At 38.3% G+C, this 19,629-nt stretch overlaps 1 protein-coding gene across 1 annotated transcript in view; it reads right to left on the minus strand.

Annotated features, from left to right (window-relative positions):
* Positions 1–19,629, minus strand: part of LOC122799352 (transmembrane protein 132B-like) — a 2,948,958-nt gene that overhangs the window by 1,509,211 nt on the left and 1,420,118 nt on the right. The gene's annotated exons all lie outside the window — the stretch shown is intronic.

The raw sequence follows: 19,629 nt of genomic DNA on the forward strand, positions 1-19,629 counted from the left end.
ATTTATAGCCCATTGTGTTGATGACATCACAGCCACACAAATGCATTTAAAGGCACAACCACTTTTTTTTTTTAAATTACAGCTTCAGAAACAATTATAAACATCTAAACCATATTTACTACCCTTAAAATTAACTTTACTAACTTCATGGAAATTTTTAACATAGCCTTTTGTCCCAAGCTCTCTTAATTAAGAGGGGTTTTACAGAAATAACTTCATTTAAACCAATGCCCTCCCCTGCCTGCAGCTTGATCTGCCATTTAACTTCTTTTTCTCAATTTAAATTTCTGTAGTCCCCCTCTAGGGTTAACTAATACTTTCTCTAAGATTCCAAAGTGGAACCCCTGAAAATTCCCACAAACTAAAGAATGCCTATACAGTACATTAGTATTATTCTTAGCGGGATTCTGATACATGTGTTCATATATCCTATTTCGCAATTGCCTTTCGGTTTTGCCAACATAATATGCTGGACATCCCTTACACAGTGCAAGGTATATGACACCTGAAGTCTGACAGTTACCCTTAAATTCTACTTTTGATTTGAGGGTATTTTCTAAAATAACCATTTTACAATCTACTATGTAGCAACAATGTGAACAGGATCCCCACATTATAGTACCGTCATACTTGTTAGCTTGTGTGTTCTTCACATAATCAAAACTTCTTTTATGTTTACCCCATTATTATATACGTAGGAGGGTCTCTCTCCTACAACCCTTATCAAATCTGGATTTCCCCTGAGAATGGCCCAGTTTTTTTCCAATATGTCCTTCACTTTCCCTACCTTCCCCCAGTATGGTAAAATCATAGCCTTTTCAAAGTTATTTTGCCCCTGAGGTAACTTTCTAACTATGTTAAAATTTCCTAACAAGGGTTTGAATCTCTTACCCCACTCCCTTCTAACCTAGTCCACATTTTCCTGAACCATGCCCTGTGGATATCCTCTTTCATAGAACATTTCTGAAACTTTCTGTAATTCATTCTCAAGGTCGCCAAAAATGTCATTCTAGCAACCCTTACCATCTGGCCTTTCACAATACCGGCCTTTTGGTGGGGAGGATCACTACTAGTGTATTCAAGGTAAGAGTTGCTGAATGTAGGTTTTCTGTATATTTTAGATGTAAAACCACTTGGAGTTTTAAAAATCTGAGTGTCAAGGTAACTAATTGACAAGGTGTTACTTGTGTGAGGTTTAATTTCTTTATTCCTAGTAAGATTAACATGTTCATCTTGGTCCCTAAACAGGAAAGCTAAATTCAATTTTCTCATGTATATTTTTAACTCCAAAATGGTATCTGTATAATCAAAGCCTCTAGCTGGCAAATATTTCAACCCCGTCATAAATAACAAAAAATGCTCCTTAGTTAAGGTTATTCCTGAATAATTATAAATGCGGTAACCCTTAAATGTGCTAACCAGCCCATTCCTTGAAATTTCATTGTCACTGTTAGTTGTTATTTCCTTCTCCACTTGGTTCTGTTGGACCACTGGTCTGGTGCCCTTTCCATGTCTCTTCTCTCCCCCACATCCCATTTTTCCTGTGCATGAAAAAAATGTTGGTTATTCCTATAATTATTGTGCCGAAAACTGTTATGACCATTAGAGTTATAAAGGGAACTTCTCCTTTCATTCCTGCACATATACTCTTCTTTGTGAGGGTGGGTGTGGGTGTGGGTATGGGAAACCCCCCCTCCCCCCAACAATTTTATGTTCTTTCTGTTTCAAAATATATGCTCTGTTCTTTTTATACTCTTTCAAATCCCCTAGTAACTTTCTACATTTTTTATCAAAAATGCTATTACACTTGTTTTCCACCATTCTAAACTGTTTAAAATACAAATGTTCATATTGTGAAAACAAAAGTTCATTTTTGATGTCATTGTTTAAAGTCTCAACTTCACTAATGAAATGACACAGTTTAGAATCATTGCATAAAACAATCTTTTCCACAAGCTCTAATCCATACTTATTAAACATTTCAGGGAATTCAATGATCAGATTTTCATCATATTCTATCCCAAAAGGAAATTTATAAACCATTAGGCCTTTTGGCACAATTTTCTTCTGTAAATATTCATTTAAATAAGCATTCTTCATTTGGAGATTTCTAACATCAAACATTTTTTTCTCTAAATGGAAAAAATTTTCTTTCAAAGTCCCAGTCTTTGTTGCATATTTCATAGTCTTTAGATTGTTTCCCATAATTTGTTGGTCATTAAAAACAAAAGGCTTTTTAAAAAAATTGTCTATATCCACTTTATCAGTCCCATCCACATTAAATCGTAGTGTAACTGCAGTATTAAAGCCAAAACCCCTTTCCACCTCATTGTGTAAAACAGTACCTGTGGTTTGTGGCCTTGCACCAGTTCCATGCATTGTGGAAACGCTGGAAATACAATTTCCACCACTCTCCTTTGTCCCAGCACCATTTCTTAGTTCATTCATACTTTTTTCCTCCACTTGTAGAGTTTAAAATCAAACAGAATGCCAAATCCTGCCTTTCCTCAGCTTCCACACCATTCCATCATGTCTCCTTGTCTTCCCCAGCAGAAATCCTGCCTCCTGGTGACTGATTTCACTTCCTCTTTCCTGAGGACCCATCAATGGAGCCTTGGGATTGGCTGAACATGTCAATGAAGCGGGTCAGCTCACCTTTTACAATTACCAGCTCTGAATAAACTCTGTTCAGCTCATGTCTGTGAACTGGTGAAAATAATGCTGGAATTTCATCTAGAGAGTCCATACTGCAAGGTCGCTCTGTTAAAAACACCTAAACTGTTTAAACAATGACCCGGGTGTCAACCAAAATGAAAATAAAATAATAAAATCACTGTGTTGCAGCCAAAACTCTCCACAACCATCCAAAGGTATCAAAAGTTTTATTAATAATAAAAATGTTTAAAAAGTATTCATTAAGCACTTTCATCCCCTCAGAACAGGGATTTCATCAGAATACATCAGAATTGCATCAGAGACTATCCATGTGCAACTAACAGTGGGTAAAACTGCCTTCCAGTTTATAGCCTGCTACAGACCACCCTCCCAAACCCAGGAACCCCGCTCGGCCTTCCTGAGAACACTGGAAAATATGACGGTCTCTCCAAACACCATTATATTGGGCGACTTCAACTACCCAAACATTGACTGGGAGCATTACTCTAGCTCCAACACCCTAGCCCAAAGGTTCCTAGAATTTATAAACTCAAATGCTTTGGAACAACTTGTTACCACTCCCACAAGAGGGGAAAACATACTGGACCTGATCATCACCAACATGGGGACTCTATGTTCCAGACCAGAAGTGTATCCCTCACTGGTAAGATCAGACCATAAACTAATCTCACTGGATATTCACATCCCAACTCCACCCCCTGCCCTGAAAACCACAGTGAAAAACTTCTCTAAAGCAAATTTCACACTCCTCAAAACTGAGGTGGAATCCTTCAAAGCCCCTGGGCCTGTGGAAAATACGGCCCGGACTGCAGAATCCTTTATAAAGGCATTCTATGAACACCTTCAGGAATGCATGGATCATGCAATCCCAAATAAAACCAAGACCCAATCCTCCAAAGGCAGGCGTCCTGTCTGGTGGACCCCAGCCATAAACAAACTATACAATAGAAGGAGGAAGCTACTACATGATAGAGCAAAATCCCAAAAAGGGAAGGCATCTCTGATCAGTATTAGCAAAAAACTACGGGCACTCATAAAATCGTCTAAGGCCAGCTTCGAGAGAAAAATTGCACAGGACACTAAGGATAATCACAAGGCTTTCTTTAGTTATGTTAGGAACTTGGGTGGGAATTCCCAGATATGCTCAGAATTAGTCCAAAATGACAAAAAATACACCGAACCCACAGACATTGCCAACATCCTAGCTAACAGGTTCAGCGCAAACTCCACCCTCCCTCCCCACCAAAAGGGCAAATATTTATCCCAGCAGAGTGCTGCCCCACTGACATCTCAGATGCTCAGGTAAGAGCTGCCCTCTCCAAGCAAAAAACACAGCATCAATGGGACCAGACGGTGTCCCGGGCTGCGTCCTACATGAACTCCAAGAAGAGCTAAACCCAAACATAAAACTACTGTTCAATCTCAGCCTTACTACAGGATATGTACCCAAAGAGTGGCGTACAGCAACAGTGGTCCCTCTCCACAAAGGTGGTGCCTCAACGGATCCTGGAAACTATCGCCCCATAAGCCTGACTAGCTTGGTCTGCAAAGCTATGGAAAGAATCATCATGGACCTCATAAATAAAGATATTGGGGACCTACAGACACTGGATCCTACCCAGTTCGGCTTTGTTAAGGGCAGATCCTGCCTTTTAAATCTGGTTGATTTATTTGAAACAGTCACCAAGGCCATTGACGAGGGGAAGTTGGTCCACACAGCCTACCTGGACCTCGGAAAAGCCTTCGATACAATACCCCACTCGGGCATTATAGATAAGCTCACCAGCTTAAATATAAACCCCTATGTCACTAGATGGGTTGCAAACTGGCTCAAGGACAGAACCCACATGGTTAGAATTGCTGGAGCCATGTCAGACTCCAAACCAGTTACAAGTGGCATCCCACAAGGCTAAGTCCTGCTACCTCTCTTGTTCGGTATATATTTCTCGGAGGTACAGGCCAACACGGAAGGACTGTGGCTGACTAAGTTCGCAGATGACTGCAAACTGGGCGCCATAATCGACTCTCCAACCGACACAAGCATCCTCCAAAAGGGCCTCATAGAAACAGACAACTAGTGCCAGAGCCATGGCCTCAAGCTAAATGCCAAAAAGTGTATAGTCATCCCCTTTGACAAAAACAAAGTGCCCACAAATTACCATATAGGTGGTAATCCATTAAGTACAGAAGAAGTAATTAGGGACCTGGGGACCCAAGTTGATAGCACTCTCTCATTTGACAACCACGTGGCCAAAGTGGTTAGAAAAACATTTTATATAGCCCACCTAATCATGAAGGGATTCACATCTAGATCAGGGGAGGTCATCGTGCCTCTTTACTCATCCCTCATCAGGTCCATAATTGAGTACAATGCCCCTTTCGGGATGTACCTTACCAGACACCTGCAGCAACTGGAAAGACCCCAAAAGTACCTCACCAAGAGGATCATAGGGCTCAAACAGATGCCATATGCTGCCCGGTTAAAGAAACTCCAGCTCTACTCAGTGGCATACTGCCTGCTCAGAGGCGATCTGTGCCTGACAAAGCCATGTCCAACCCGGAATTAATGGACATGCTGCACCTCAGAAAATCCAAATCCCATCGAGCTACGCGCTCGAGAGACTTGAACCTCAGCACTGAAATAAATAGGACATGCTGGAGGGACAGATTCATAACCCAGAGGCTCCCTTCACTCTGGAATAAAATCCCAGTCCAGGTTAGGCAGAGTCCCTCATTGACTCTCTTCAAGAGGAATCTTGATGAGTGGATGGGAGATCGTAGGTTTATCCCGGGTATCACTTCTGTGTCACTGTTAGACAGAGGCACAGTATACTAACCTCGAAAAAGGGCATAGCAAAATTAATTTAAAATGGGTGGCGAAAGCCAAACACACTCTGGCTAGGCTTATAAATGCCCTAGGGCAGATAGCCTAGTATGAACCTATGAACCTATAATACATGCCTTCTATTAAATCCAACATTTATAGCCCAATGTGTTGATGACATCACAGCCACACAAATGCATTTAAAGGCACAACCACTTTTTTAAAAGAATACAGCTTAAAAAACAATTCTAAACATCTAAACCATATTTACTACCCTTAAAATAAACTTTACTAACTTCATGGACATTTTTACAAAAGCCTTTTATCCCTAGCGCTCTTAATTAACAGGGGTTTTACAGAAATAACTTCATTTAAACCAATGTCCTCCCCTGCCTGCAGCTTGATCTGCCATTTAACTTCTTTTTCTCAAATTAAACTTCTGTAGTGTCCCCCCCCCCCCCCCAGGGTTAACTAATACTTTCTCTAAGATTCCAAAGTGGAATCCCTGAAAATTCCCACAAACTAAAGAATGCCTATATAGTGCATTATTATTATTCTTAGTGGATATCTGATAACATGTGTTCATATATCCTATTGCGTAATTGCTTTTCGGTTTTGCCAGCATAATATGCTAGACATCCCTTACACAGTGCAAGGAATATGACACCTGAAGTGTGACAGTTACCCTTAAATTCTACTTTTGATCTGTGGGTATTTTCTAAAATAACCATTTTACAATCTGCTATGTAGCAACATTGTGAACAGGATCCACACTTTATAGTACCATCATACTTGTTAGCATGTGTGTTCTTCATATATTCAAAACTTTCTTTTATGTTTACCCGAGTTTTATATACATAGGAGGGTCTCTCTCCTACAACACTTCTCAAATCTGGGTTTCCCCTTGAGAATGGCCCATTTTTTTCCCAATATGTCCTTCACTTTCCCTACCTTCCCCCAGTATGGTAAAATCATAGCCTTTTCAAAGTTTTTTTGTCCCTGAGGTAACTCTCTACCCATGTTAAAATTTCCTAATAAAGGTTTGAATCTCTTACCCCATTCCCTTCTAACATAGTCCACATTTTCCTGAACCATACCCTGTGGATATCCTCTTTCATAGAACATTTCCTCAACTTTCTGTAATTCATTCTCAAGGTCACCAGCCGAACATGTCATTCTAGCAACCCTTACCATCACGCCTTTCACAATACTGGCCTTCAGGTGGGGTGGATTACTACTAGTATTCAAGATAAGAGTTGCTGAATATAGGTTTTCTGTATATTTTAGATGTAAAACCACTTGGAGTTTTAAAAATCTGAGTGTCAAAGTAACTAATTGACTTGTGTGAGTCAATTTTAAGAAACTAGTAGTGGAATTCAGATACTTAACAAACTTCTCCATTCTATCTATGGAACTATTCCACAGAATAAAAATGTCATCCAAAAATCTTACGTATAATTTGACATTTTGAAAAGACTTCATTTAACTCCCAGTCAAGGAGAACCAAGTTTGCAAATATGGGAGCACATGAGGCTCCCATAGCAATACTTTTGTTTTGTTCGAAGTATTCTCCTTCAAAATATATATAATTGTAGTTTAAAACTACCCCCATGAAGTCAACTATTAAATTTACTTTCTCATTAGAGAAACCTGACATTTTATTCAAACAGTTATCAAACATATCTAAACCTTCTTCCCTAGGGATACAAGTGAATAAATCCACTACATCAATGGTCAAGAAAATCAAATTATTTTCCCGAAGCTCTTCCTTAATTCTACCCAAAAAATCCCATGAATCTTTTACTAAATGCTCCACTTTATTCATAACTTGTTTTAACGAAAAGTCTATGGTGACACCAAAAGAGTACGTTTTTGACCCCTGTCCTGCTACTATTGGCCGAAATGTTTGATACATCCCAACATCAGTAATCTTCAACTGACTGCTTGGATGATAGGGTCTTAATTCTTTTTAGCCACCTTCTTTCTGAGGACGTGCAGCAGGCACTAAGTTAGGAAAGAAAGCCTGCTACTAGAAAATCATATATTAGCAAATGGAAAAGGCTTTCTAGTTGGTATTAACAACATAACCAACACCCATTCAGTGCTAGTTATTATCCAGTTTTACAATATTTGTGTGAGTTACTATCCCATGGCCTTTTTTATTCCTCTATCAAGTTTCATTTATTGGCCATTTCAACTTGTCTCCTCATGGATCCTCCCATTTCAAGACTTTATCATGTCAACATGTTCGTGAAAGGAGCTTTGCATAAGAAGCGTCCAAGTAAACCAGTGGCACCCCCTTGTAATCTTCATTTGGTGTTAGGGAAACTAACACTTACTTCACTTGAAGCAGCTAATCTGGATGGCTTGAGGTTCCTAACATGGAAAACAGTTTTATTGATTGCTTTTGATTGTTTTTTTTTTTTATGCCAGGGTGTGGACGTGTATTTTTGTGAACCAGCTAATCTGGCTGACATTGGGGTTCTTAACAAGGAAAACAGTTTTATTGATTGCTCTGACCTCTGCAAGAAGGGTATCTGAGTTGCAAGCTCTTATGGCAAGTCAACCCTACCTTATTTTTCACAAGGACCAGGATTCTTTGAGAACTAGTTTAGAACTTTAAGTTAAACTATCCATCTCCCCATTTTCTTTCCTGAACCTAAAAATGAGGGAGAGAGGATACTCCATACATTGGCTGTCCACAGACAACTCAGGTAATATCTTGACAGAACTAAATCTTTCAGATCACCAGATCAATTGTTCATTTCTTGTGAAGATAAGAAGACAGGACAATGTGTCAAAACAGGCTATTCCAAAATGGTTATTACCTTTTGTTTTGCTCACCATGACAAATTTATTGCAAGCAGGATCAAAGCCCACTCTACAAGAAACTTGGCTTCTTCTTTGGCTTTTTTTGGAAGGGTTAGGTTCTAAAAGTATTCTAGAACCTGGTACTTGGTCCTCTGTACATACTTTTACAAATCACTATAAGCTGGATTCCTTCTCTATGTCTACTTCATGTTTTGCTAGGACCATTCTCCAGTGGCTCCTGGACCCTTCTACTTCCACCTCCCAAATAGTTAGCTAACTAAGATTACTGCAGCAGTGATCAATATGAAAAACATAGTACAGCTGTGTAGACTGAATTTACCATAAGAGTAGATGTTCAAATGATTACTGCTGCAATAGCTGCTCCCTCCCTTCACCCCCCTTGTTTTTTTTTTTTTTTTTTTTTTTTTTTTATGCCAGGGTGTGGAAGCGTATTTTTTTTTTATTCCTAGCTTTGTATTTTAAGGGCTCAGCCTCCATCTCTCTGCTGGCATGAAATTTCTGGAGGGCTTAGTGCCCAAACTTGTCTTTTAGTCAGCTCAGCTTGAGCTGCTTGACAGTGTGGGTACGTGGAAGGTACCCTGAAGCTTTGGAAGCTGGCCGGCTGTTATATCCTTGGCAAGATATAACCCCTATAGCTAAGGCTACTGCAGCAGTGATCATTTGAACACCTACATTTATTTTAAGTTCAGCTTATACAACTTTACTTTCTCTGTGTCTTGATTGATTAATTCAATGACAAGTCTTTTCATGGCTTTGCATATGAAAATCATATGTAATCATGAAAATATTTAGTAACTGAATGTCCTGTAAGCCACAGCTTGTCGATTCTGTTATCTCATTTCATTTCCTAATGGAGACATCCTTTTTCCATTATTTCTTTATAAGGAAGGCTTAGCCAGCTGTTGAAGATTTCAGAAATCTGCAATGGAACAATCAAACATGGAAGTATATGTATCTCTCTCTGCCATTTACCTGTATGCATGCTCACAGATGGAATTTCATTGTTTCATACCAACCTCCAACCATTTTTGACTCATTTCGACAGTCAGGCATGACAAGCTATTCCATGGTCATTTATAAAAATTCAGTCATGTATGGCAATGCAATGACAGGGTGCAATAAATTAAAAGCTGGATGACACCTGAAGACAGGTGGCAGTATAAAAATAGCAAATAAATAAAAGCACAAGTATTAAGGGAATAGCAAACATAATAAGCCAGACCCACATGAATAAATCAGGTGATCCTAGCCCTTTCTTTCTCTCCAATACATTATATGATGTTCGTCAGAAAAGGAGAATGCTGTTCTTTCACAATGTGTAGTGTAAATATGTTGTATATGTGATAGAATTCTTGGTATATATTTGAAATGCACAAATGTGTGATTACATGAACACCTCAAGCAAATAAAATACTTCATCATATCAGCCAAATGCAATATTTTAAGTTTTTCAACAGACCAAAACTTTTAAAGTCAATAGAAGTAAAGAAGTATTCATGATTATTTCTCTATAGAAGCTGCTGAAACATAAAAGCATCAACTGTAGGGTATTTCAGCAGCAAAAGATTACTCTCTTGGCATTGCAATGTTGTTTGCCCTTTCTGTTCAATAAAACAATGGTTTCATTTAAGACTATTGCTGATGAGTTTGGGGACCGGAAGGTAATGTCCCTAATGAATATTCTTCTCAAAGCTGAAACCGATAAAAGCAGGGTATATGCCACTACGGCACTAAGGTGTGGACTCTCAAGGAACAACATTAATAACTCATTTCAAACGTGTATACTGTGCTCGCATCTATGCCCTTTTTATTTATTTATGCTGTATGCTTGTTTAAAAGTAACACAGAAAATTTAGACCCAATATCAAGAAAATGAATCTGTGTCTAAAAACGGCACCACTGTCATCTCTCCAAGGAACAGTAGGGCAGTGGGATACATGAAGGAAGATCGTGATAAAATACCATTCCAGAACATGAGCCAAGATTACTTTTCATCCCAGACATAACTTTGTTTAAAACAGAACTGCAGAATCTACAATTTAAGATGTTGCAGAATGAGCAAAAAAAAAAAAAAAAGTAAAACTCTTTTCAACCTACAGGCTAATTAAAAAACATTCTAATGGGATTCTGGAAGAGTTAATCATTTTAAAACCTCACTTTTATACAAAAAAAGTGTAAGTACAACCAAAGAAAGTGCAATGCATGGAGCTGATAAGTGGTGACAACTTGTCTGGTATGTCAGAAAAAATGTTAAGAAACATTAAACTGCCTGGCATGACAGCTGCATGTTTTCACTCCTTCAGCCACATATTTGGTAGCTTTCAGGAAGTCATGTAAGCAGACCAAAAGCATTTGAGCCACTGTTGAAAGGATGCTGCTGTATACAGTCACTTATCCAGAACAGAAATGCATTAGTTACTCATTTAACTAATGGTAATCTCAAAATGGTTTGCAAAGAACTCAGGTGTACAAGGAGTATAAACAGAAATAAACATAAGTTCACTCATTAGCTATGTTACGGATCTCTGAAGTAATAGTCATTATTCAATGTCTGCTCTTTCACGGTACTACCTTTGCTGATCTCGCAGATCTCTCCTACATACTAGCTGGCAAATTTAACTCCAACTTCAAATCACCACCACCCCACCTATCCCCCATCTCTTATTTGTCTCAGCTGACCGCCAACATTACTTTGGGATAAGACCTAAAATCTCCATCCAAAACAAGAAACTCTAAGCTTGTGGAGCCTGACAACATGGACAGGGGAAACAGGTGTTGATTTTGATGGAACATGGGCAAAATTCTTGGCTAGGCTTATAAGGGCCTCTGGGCCAATACCCTAGTACTGTCCTATGAACATTCCAGCTGTCTGTTGGTCAGCACACAGCACACGATCACCGATCCTCTAATAAACCTATTTAACTCTGGCCATTTCACAGGATATATGCTTGAGGTTTGGAAATCAACCACATTGACATGGTACACCTACACAAAAGTGGCTGTGCAAATGACCTTGGGAAATAGAGTGTTAGAGGTACTGCGGTGGTGGTGCTGCGGTAGCGTTGTCACCTCACAGTAAGACATTGTCCTGTTCAATTCTCAGCTAGAGCGTCTTCTGTGTGGAGACATGCGTGAATGGGTGTACCTTCGTTGAAGGCTGTGCGTCAGGGCCGGCAACCTCGGCACGTAAAAATCTACTGCCAATCATTAGTGGACCAGAGTTCCAATGTGGTGACCCCTAACTGGGAAAAGCAGAAAGACACAACGACATTATAAAGGAACTCATGAATAATGATACAGGTAGCTGGCAATCCTTGAGTCCCAACTTACTTGACTTTTTGAAGGGCATGTCCTGTCTACTGGACCTGGGTGACTTCTTTAAGTGGGTGATCAAAGCACCGGATAACAGTCAATGAGTGCATACTGCTTTCCTTGATCTAGTAAAGTCCTTTGATAGCCTCCTACACTTCAGTATCATAAATAAACTCATTCACATTAATATCAAGTTGTGCATAACCTACTAGATTGCCATCTGACTCACAGAAAGAAAAAGTGACAGTGGCACAATTTCTTCTTAAAGGTTAGTCACCACTGGAATACCACAGATTTCTGTGCTGGGTTAGTCACCACTGGAATACCACAAGTTTCTGTGCTGGGTTAGTCACCAGTGGAATACCACAGGTTTCTATGCTGGGTTAGTCACCAATGGAATACCACAGGTTTCTGTGCTGGGTTAGCCACCACTGGTATATCACAGGTTTCTGTGCTGGGTTTGTCACCACTGGAGCTGGGTTAGTCACCACTGGAATACCACAGGTTTCTGTGTTGGGTCCACTCTAACAGAGTTCTCTGATGTACAGTCTGACAGTAATGGTCTCTGGGGTTTGCTGATGACCACAAAACTGGTGCATAACCTCTACAATAGCTACTCATCTCTTTGAAGAAAGTTAAACCTTACTAATTCCTGGTATCACGACCACAGTCAAATGTTCAGTGCAGAGCATTCAGTATAGTTCTGTTTGGGAAACAGGAACATCCCAAAAGATTGATACTGGCACTAGGGACCTAGGCATATTCATGGTCAAAAGTTCTAATCTGACCATAATGCATCAGCTACCATTAGAAAGTCCTTACACTTAACACAGCTAAATTACTTAAGGTATTTCTAGATCCAAAGAAGTTATTGTCCTTCTCTTTTCCTTCCTAAACAGGCCCACAAGACAACATAATTCCCCCTTCAGCATATACTGCTCCAAACATATTACACCCAGCCTGAAAAAACAGAATGTTCCTTCTATTATACAGAGCATCTAAAATCCCTAACACTCTATAGTCTTTCTCTTACAGATGTCTTAGAATACAAGGCTGCAAATGACCCATTCCTGCTTGAATCTTTGCATGTTTGTAAAACAAGTAGTATTCTTGACATGCTCTGGGCATCTAGATCTACATCATAAAATAAAGAGAACCTGTTGACAGGATAGCTATGACTCCAAAAGAATCACCTATATGAAAAAAAAACGTCTACACATCAAACAAGCTGACTCCATACTGTTCTTTAAAACAAGTCATGACGAGTTGATGCAGATCAGTACACTCACCATGGGTCTAGTGACTTTGTCCATTAAGGATAAGTGGGAGCAGACATTTGTACTGGCAAGCTTCCATCTGCTCTGGCCTGGTATATATTTATAAACATGCTCAAAGTCATCATTTTGAATATCATTTGTATAATCGCCTAAAATTAACCTGACACTACTAGCATGTGATCATTAAAATAATGAAGTAATTACTGTACAGTTCTCCTAAGGCAAGAAGGGCAGCTCTGGAGATAATGTTAATACATTAACTGCACAGCTAAATGAGCCATCTTTATTTATTCACACCCATCAAGCTAGAGTAAAGATTAGCGAGTCAATGTTTTGTATGAGCTCATGATCATAACAGGCAGTAAGTGAGGTCAGGGCAGCATCGCAAAAAAGTTTGAACAACATGGCAGCTCAGTGGAAGGATCTCTATTTCAAATCCCTACAGTACAAGGTTGATCATATTTTGTCAGAATCTGTGTGAAACCCACACATTTTCTTTATATATGCATGTGTTTTCTCCAGAAAATGACCTTGGGTAGACACAGAATGCAATAGATGCAGCCAACAGGCACGCTAACTTTGGTATCTGTTTCTGAATCAATGCCTCTACGTCTGTACTTGTCGAGTTTGGTGAAAAGGAACCTGAGAAACAATTAAAGATTCTGCATTTTAACATTACATCTTTTTGAAAAGAATTTGCAGATACTGTTGTATGGTTTTGGGGATCACTATCAGGCAATATTTAAAGCACAAACAGGAGTCCCTCAATAAATGGGAGATGGGTAAAAGAAAATTCAATTAATTAAGGTCAAAACTCATTACATAAAGAGTGCAACTACAAGAGTGCATCTACAAGTAACTATTTCTGAAACAAACTGTATATATTTATTTGCTTATTAATTGTTTATTAACTGGTTAACCTGGCTGGTCTATATACCCTTTTCAGCTATAGCCCAAGCTACTCCTGCTCATGTTTAAAAGACATGTTTTCTATGTTCTTTGTAGCTGAGAAAGAAAAAAAGAAAGACAATATACAGTGTAATGTTTGCTCATCTTGTTGGCCAACTGTGATAACATTTATTAGTAATAAACCTCAAACATTGTATTGAATTAACAGCACTCTGATGAAAATGAGGAATATGCATTATAGAATACATTCTATAACATGTTTCATCAGGTAACCTTCAGGAACTGTTTTTTCTGTTACTCATTTTAGTACATTCAGGACCACAAAAGAGATGGAGCCTATCCAGGCACTCAGTGAAAATAAGGCAAAGAATAATTCCTAGACGGGATACTAGTCCATTGTATATCACACATACAAAAACTTATACAAGATCACTGATTCATCTATCAGCAAACCTTTGACATACTTGAGAAAATTGTAGATCATGGCCAAAAAATCAACATTGACACAAGAAAATATGCATATTTCAAATAGAATGGACCCTTTCCAGGAACCCAAAACAGAGAACCAAGGACTTACCACAACACTGTACCAATCACTTCTCAGAGTTACAATGTGCCAAAATTATGGGATAAATCAGTCAAGCATAAGTACCATGCTGTACATGTCACTATCAAAAATGCCAAACGCCAGTCATCATTTACCATACATGATGTACCATTCATCAATAAAACAATCCTGTTCATTCGCAAAGAGAGAGATATATGGGATCCTTTTTTCTTCATTTGCATACCTGATTGCGGTATATGGCGTTCGTAATTACTACATAAGCAGTATAAACAACTCACTGCAAATCAGAGTGTGGATACCACCTTTGTAAACTGCTTGCGACCTCATTTTAGTGAATTAGTTTCACGAGGTATTAAGCGATGGACAGGTATAACTGCATTACACATTTACTGTATTACATGTCATAAAAGGATCTGTTTTTGTATGTGGCTTAGGTCACAAGTGAAAACAAAGCATGGATCAGCCCACTTCCCTAGCCAACAAACTCAATATATAAATAAAACAGTAGTTTTACAGCAGTGTTTCAACATCACTCTCAGAGACAGACTGGGGTGGTGTGAAGCAAATATGGGAATTTAGGCTGTGACAAAGAAATATTCCATCTCATTAGTAGAAATGCAAGAAATGGAGCAATAAGAGCAAACAGAGAGTGAGTTTTGGGGAGTATTTTGGCTCTAGAACAATATCCTGTGGATCCCGTGTCAGACTGAAGGAACCCCTGGAGAAGGGGGTCATTGATGAAGAGTAAGTCATGTGAAGGATGTTTGGTGGCCATACAAATTACATTAAAAAACATACCACAGATTGTCACACGCAAGACACGATACTATTCATTACAAAACATCTCCCACTCCTCTTGTGACAATAAAGTGAGGTTACTATATGCATAACCTGGTCACTCATCACCTGACATGGACAATAATGTGAGGTGTACTATATAACTTGGTTCTTAGTCATGTGAACTATGTGCTACATTCATGCTGGAGAAAAAAAAAACAATCATGGGTATTTTGGAAAGTTTTGTGCATATCCTTCAATGAACAAATGTCTAACTCCTCAAACTTAATGAGCAATTGGATCCATGGCACAGGGGAAGGGGTCCTGACTGTGACACAGGCAACCTGTGTTTGATTATCAAGCCTTGCACTTCAGGAACTGACTGAGGGGGATAAGTGGCATTTCACCAGCTCATGTAACCCAGGGAAAGGAGGGGTCATAAGCAGAGAGATCAGCCCTAGTGGTGATCACAAAGCATGCATCCCATGCTTGTAAAATACAGAGCCAATGACCAACAGATGTGCTTGGCTGTAATGGCCTTGTTTCATAGCATGTTGGATGCTGAGGCAGGGAAATGGGTAGAACACATACAAACAAATCTCTGTGGGGTGTGAGCATGATAGTGCACTGGAATGTCTCAGTTTCCTCTCTGTCAGTGGAGGGTTTTGGATTAGGTTTAGGGGTCAAGAGCGACTCCCTGCATCCAAGATCAATGATAGAATCAACAGTAGTAAAAAAAAAATTTAATATCTACAAATCTGAACCATAGGCCGCTCTAGCAAGCATGATTTATAGCAACATTGTTGCAAAAGATGTTCATTATTATGAAGAAAATGTAGGTCTCTTAGATGGGTTTATCATTTGGCAATTCACATTTGTTTGCAGTTCTGCCATGACAAGTTTATAAAGGTACATCATAGGTTCATAGGTTCATAGGTTCATACTATTTTGGCAACAGTATTATTTAAACAATATTTAGGATGATTTTCTTCTTATTTTCTATTGTCAGACAAAAAGATCTACATTTCATACCTTTTCACAGGCAATTAGCACAAGCTAACAAATAACCTACAGAACACTGAGCTGTATATATGGCATAATGGCTGATCCCCATGTTAAGTACACTATACAGCATGCTAAAGTCACACATATCTAAAGACATTTAACATTACTTTATGGCTTATGTATAAAGTCATTTTGAAAATGTTAATACACACACAACAGAAAAAGAATATAAAAGTGCTACCCTACCTGTTATTCATCTGAGACTAGTAAGCAGGTATGAAAGTGTGAGGATCTTATGCTGTTTACTTGCATTGGCTGCATAAGCAGTAGCAGATTTATTAATGGTGATAGTATAAGAGCAGGATTGTTTTGCTGAGAGGTACAATTTCATTGGGATTTTAAAATATCGATGGGAAATGAGAAGGGCCTTCATAACTGGGATGTTACAAGTGCAGGGCAGTTTTGTTGACAGGTTTGTTTGCACTGTGGTTTAAAATAGCAGATCTGATGAGCTTCATACTGTACTTGTGAGGTTTGTTGGTACAGAATTCCACAGTTTAGCAATGTATACAGAGTATAAGCAGGCACCATTGTGAGTTTTAGATTTTTGAGTAAGCAATAAGTATGCAGTACTCTGTAGTCAGTACCATTTTAATAACTGACTCTTGGCAGAGCACCTGGCCGGGTTGTAGAGAATGCTTCAGGTACAATAACAGATTAGGCTACATTGTCTTTTAATGTGATGGCAAAAAATTATTGAGTTCCCAAATCCAAGACTGGACTTTAGGAGTGAACACAGGCCATAGCCCTGAATCTATCTTGTATTGCCCTCATCAAGGTTGGGGGGATCTTTTTTTAATTGTTTAGGCTTGTAAATGCCTGAAACTGATTACTAAGCACTTACCTATGAACCTAACATTTGGAACATTAGAAGTACAACTTGTATAAGGGGAATCCAAATGGCTAACAAAGTTATGAAACTCACAATCATGCAATACACTGAGTGGCTAATGTGACTAATATGAAGACTAAAATTGCACCCGACAGAAACAAGTAAAAATGCATACAAGAAAAAATGCTTGTTGAAAAAAATGATAGAACAAACACCACACACTTAATCTGGTACTGGATAAGTAAAATCAAAGACGATACAGAGTTTAATTTTATATTTGTTTTCCCTCACAAAGCCAGCAATATAAAAAATGCAAATTCATTCAAAGAAAACCCTTGTGTGTACCACTATTTATTTATTTATTACAGAGTCTATGTATCTGTGTACAGAATTCTGCTTGAGTTATATGCCATGATGATGAAAATAAAACTCTGCTGATGCTTTAACATATTAATGCTTCCTTACACAATTATCCCAAATAACAGCCAGGAGGCCAAATTGCTAATCTAGCAACTCAGAGTACAAAGGATTAGGCCAGATAAAATCACTTTAGCTAACAGATCTAGGAGAACCTCTGGTGTCCTTCCCTGTGGGAGGAATAAAGATGCTTTGCTGAAGTTTCAAGTTGTGTGATCAGTTAAGTAGGTAGATGGACAAGTGTTCTTGTTCTAACTTCTGTGACAAGTTAATGCATCACTCTGTATACAGAATACTGCTTGAGTAATATGTCAAGATAATTAGAAGACTACTCATTCGTCTACCCACTTAACTGAATAAACTACACGAAACTTCAACAAGGTGTGTTTATTCTTCCCACAGGGAGGGTATCCGCGAGATTCCTAGATATGCTAGCTAAAGTGATTTTATCTGGTTAAATTCTTTATACTCTATTTCTCGTTAGTTCTGTCACCCTCTGGGTCACAGGCAGAATACCAGACCTGAGTTGAGCTTTCTTGATTGCCTCTGTAATCTAGCAACTCTGAATACATTACATCTTCAGCAAGCCAAGTAAATGCCTGTTAGCATTTAAAAGCCTATAACTGCTGTCCTTACTGTTTGTTTTCATTTAAAAGCCTTGCAGAACTATAACCTGAAGAAAAAAAAAAAAGACACGTATAACAAGGACAGATTAAAGAAACATCCTCAGCTGAGACTTGAACTACGGCTGTACAGAATGCCATTCCTATTTGCACCTCTTAAAATGATAAGCTGAAATAGGCACTCTTCTTTATCAGATGCATATCTCTCGGGTTTCAGACAGACTTTATTTACATTTACAAAACAGTACTATGTTCATATTTCACATGAAATCAGATGTATTTTCAAGAAGTTCCAAAATTCCAAATACAGGCTGTAGGGTATTGAGCCTTCACATGGTGTAGTTTTTAACTACTGTCAGTCCCAAGAGGTTTTTCTTTGTATTTATAAAAGTTAACATCTTAAAGAAATCTCTCTACAGTTTGCTTTAGCAAAGTACACTGAAGACCAGTTAGGTTTAACATAATGATAAGATTAGACCCAATTGCCTAGACATGGTAAAGCCTTGCTGTATCTAACAATGGTGGCTGCCAAAAAAGCAATTACTAGAAAATGGAAATCAAGATCTAAATAAACGTTAGTAGAAGTAATAAATATAGTAACAGAGATAAAACAACTGGAATTGAGATCTTTAGAAAAGGGTAGGAGCAAACTACATAGGAAAAAATGGGAATTCTGGGAACAATGCATACAGGGGGAATGAGGTTTAATAGAAGACAGGACTTAAATGAGCTATGCAACGTGTGACCAAAAATGACGGCATAGATTATAAGTGATGTATAATCTCTAAAACTGGGAATTTGTCAGTGTTGTTTGCAATGTAAAATGCTTGCAATTAAGACTGTACCAGTGTGGTTTGCTTTCATTTATATAAATTTACTGTTGCTGATGTGGTAAGTGATGGTTTAATAAAGATGTTTCTTGTTTAAAAAAGGCAGGAATTGAATAATACATGTGATGTTGCTTAGGTTATATGATATATAGCAATATATGTGAAGTATAATGTTTGTTATGTTAATTATAGTTTGATTACTTTTATATGAATGTAAATTTGCCTGTGTAACAAGTGATAATTCAATAAAGGTGTTTAACAAAAAAAAAAAAAGATAAGCTTAGACTCACCTGTAAGATAGAGGGTTCCAAAAACATTAAAATAACTGATGTTATAAAAAATGTCAAAAGTACAAGCATGTGCTTTCATTTATCAAAGTCTCTAGTAGAAGGCTTTATTTGAAAATTAGCAAAAAAGCTGTTAATCTATTAAGATACATTGAATTCTTGACATGAAGTGTTAAAAGTGCCAACAATGATTAAATAAGTGGCTGACTTGTAAGCAAATGGCTTTTGAAAGATGGCATATTGCAGAATTTCACATGTTGCTTTATATTAGATAAATGTGATGGAAGAAGTTTACTTTTTTTGCCCTGCTAACAAATTTATGTTGCCCCTCTTATGCCCTTCTCTTTGGTAATCAAACATCACAGACCATCTTGAAGGTCTCTGTGGTCTAACAGTTTTC

The sequence above is a fragment of the Protopterus annectens genome, chromosome 4.part0 (assembly GCF_019279795.1).
Source record: "Protopterus annectens isolate FY-2018-M chromosome 4.part0, PAN1.0, whole genome shotgun sequence".
Taxonomy (NCBI): Eukaryota; Metazoa; Chordata; order Ceratodontiformes; family Protopteridae; genus Protopterus; species Protopterus annectens.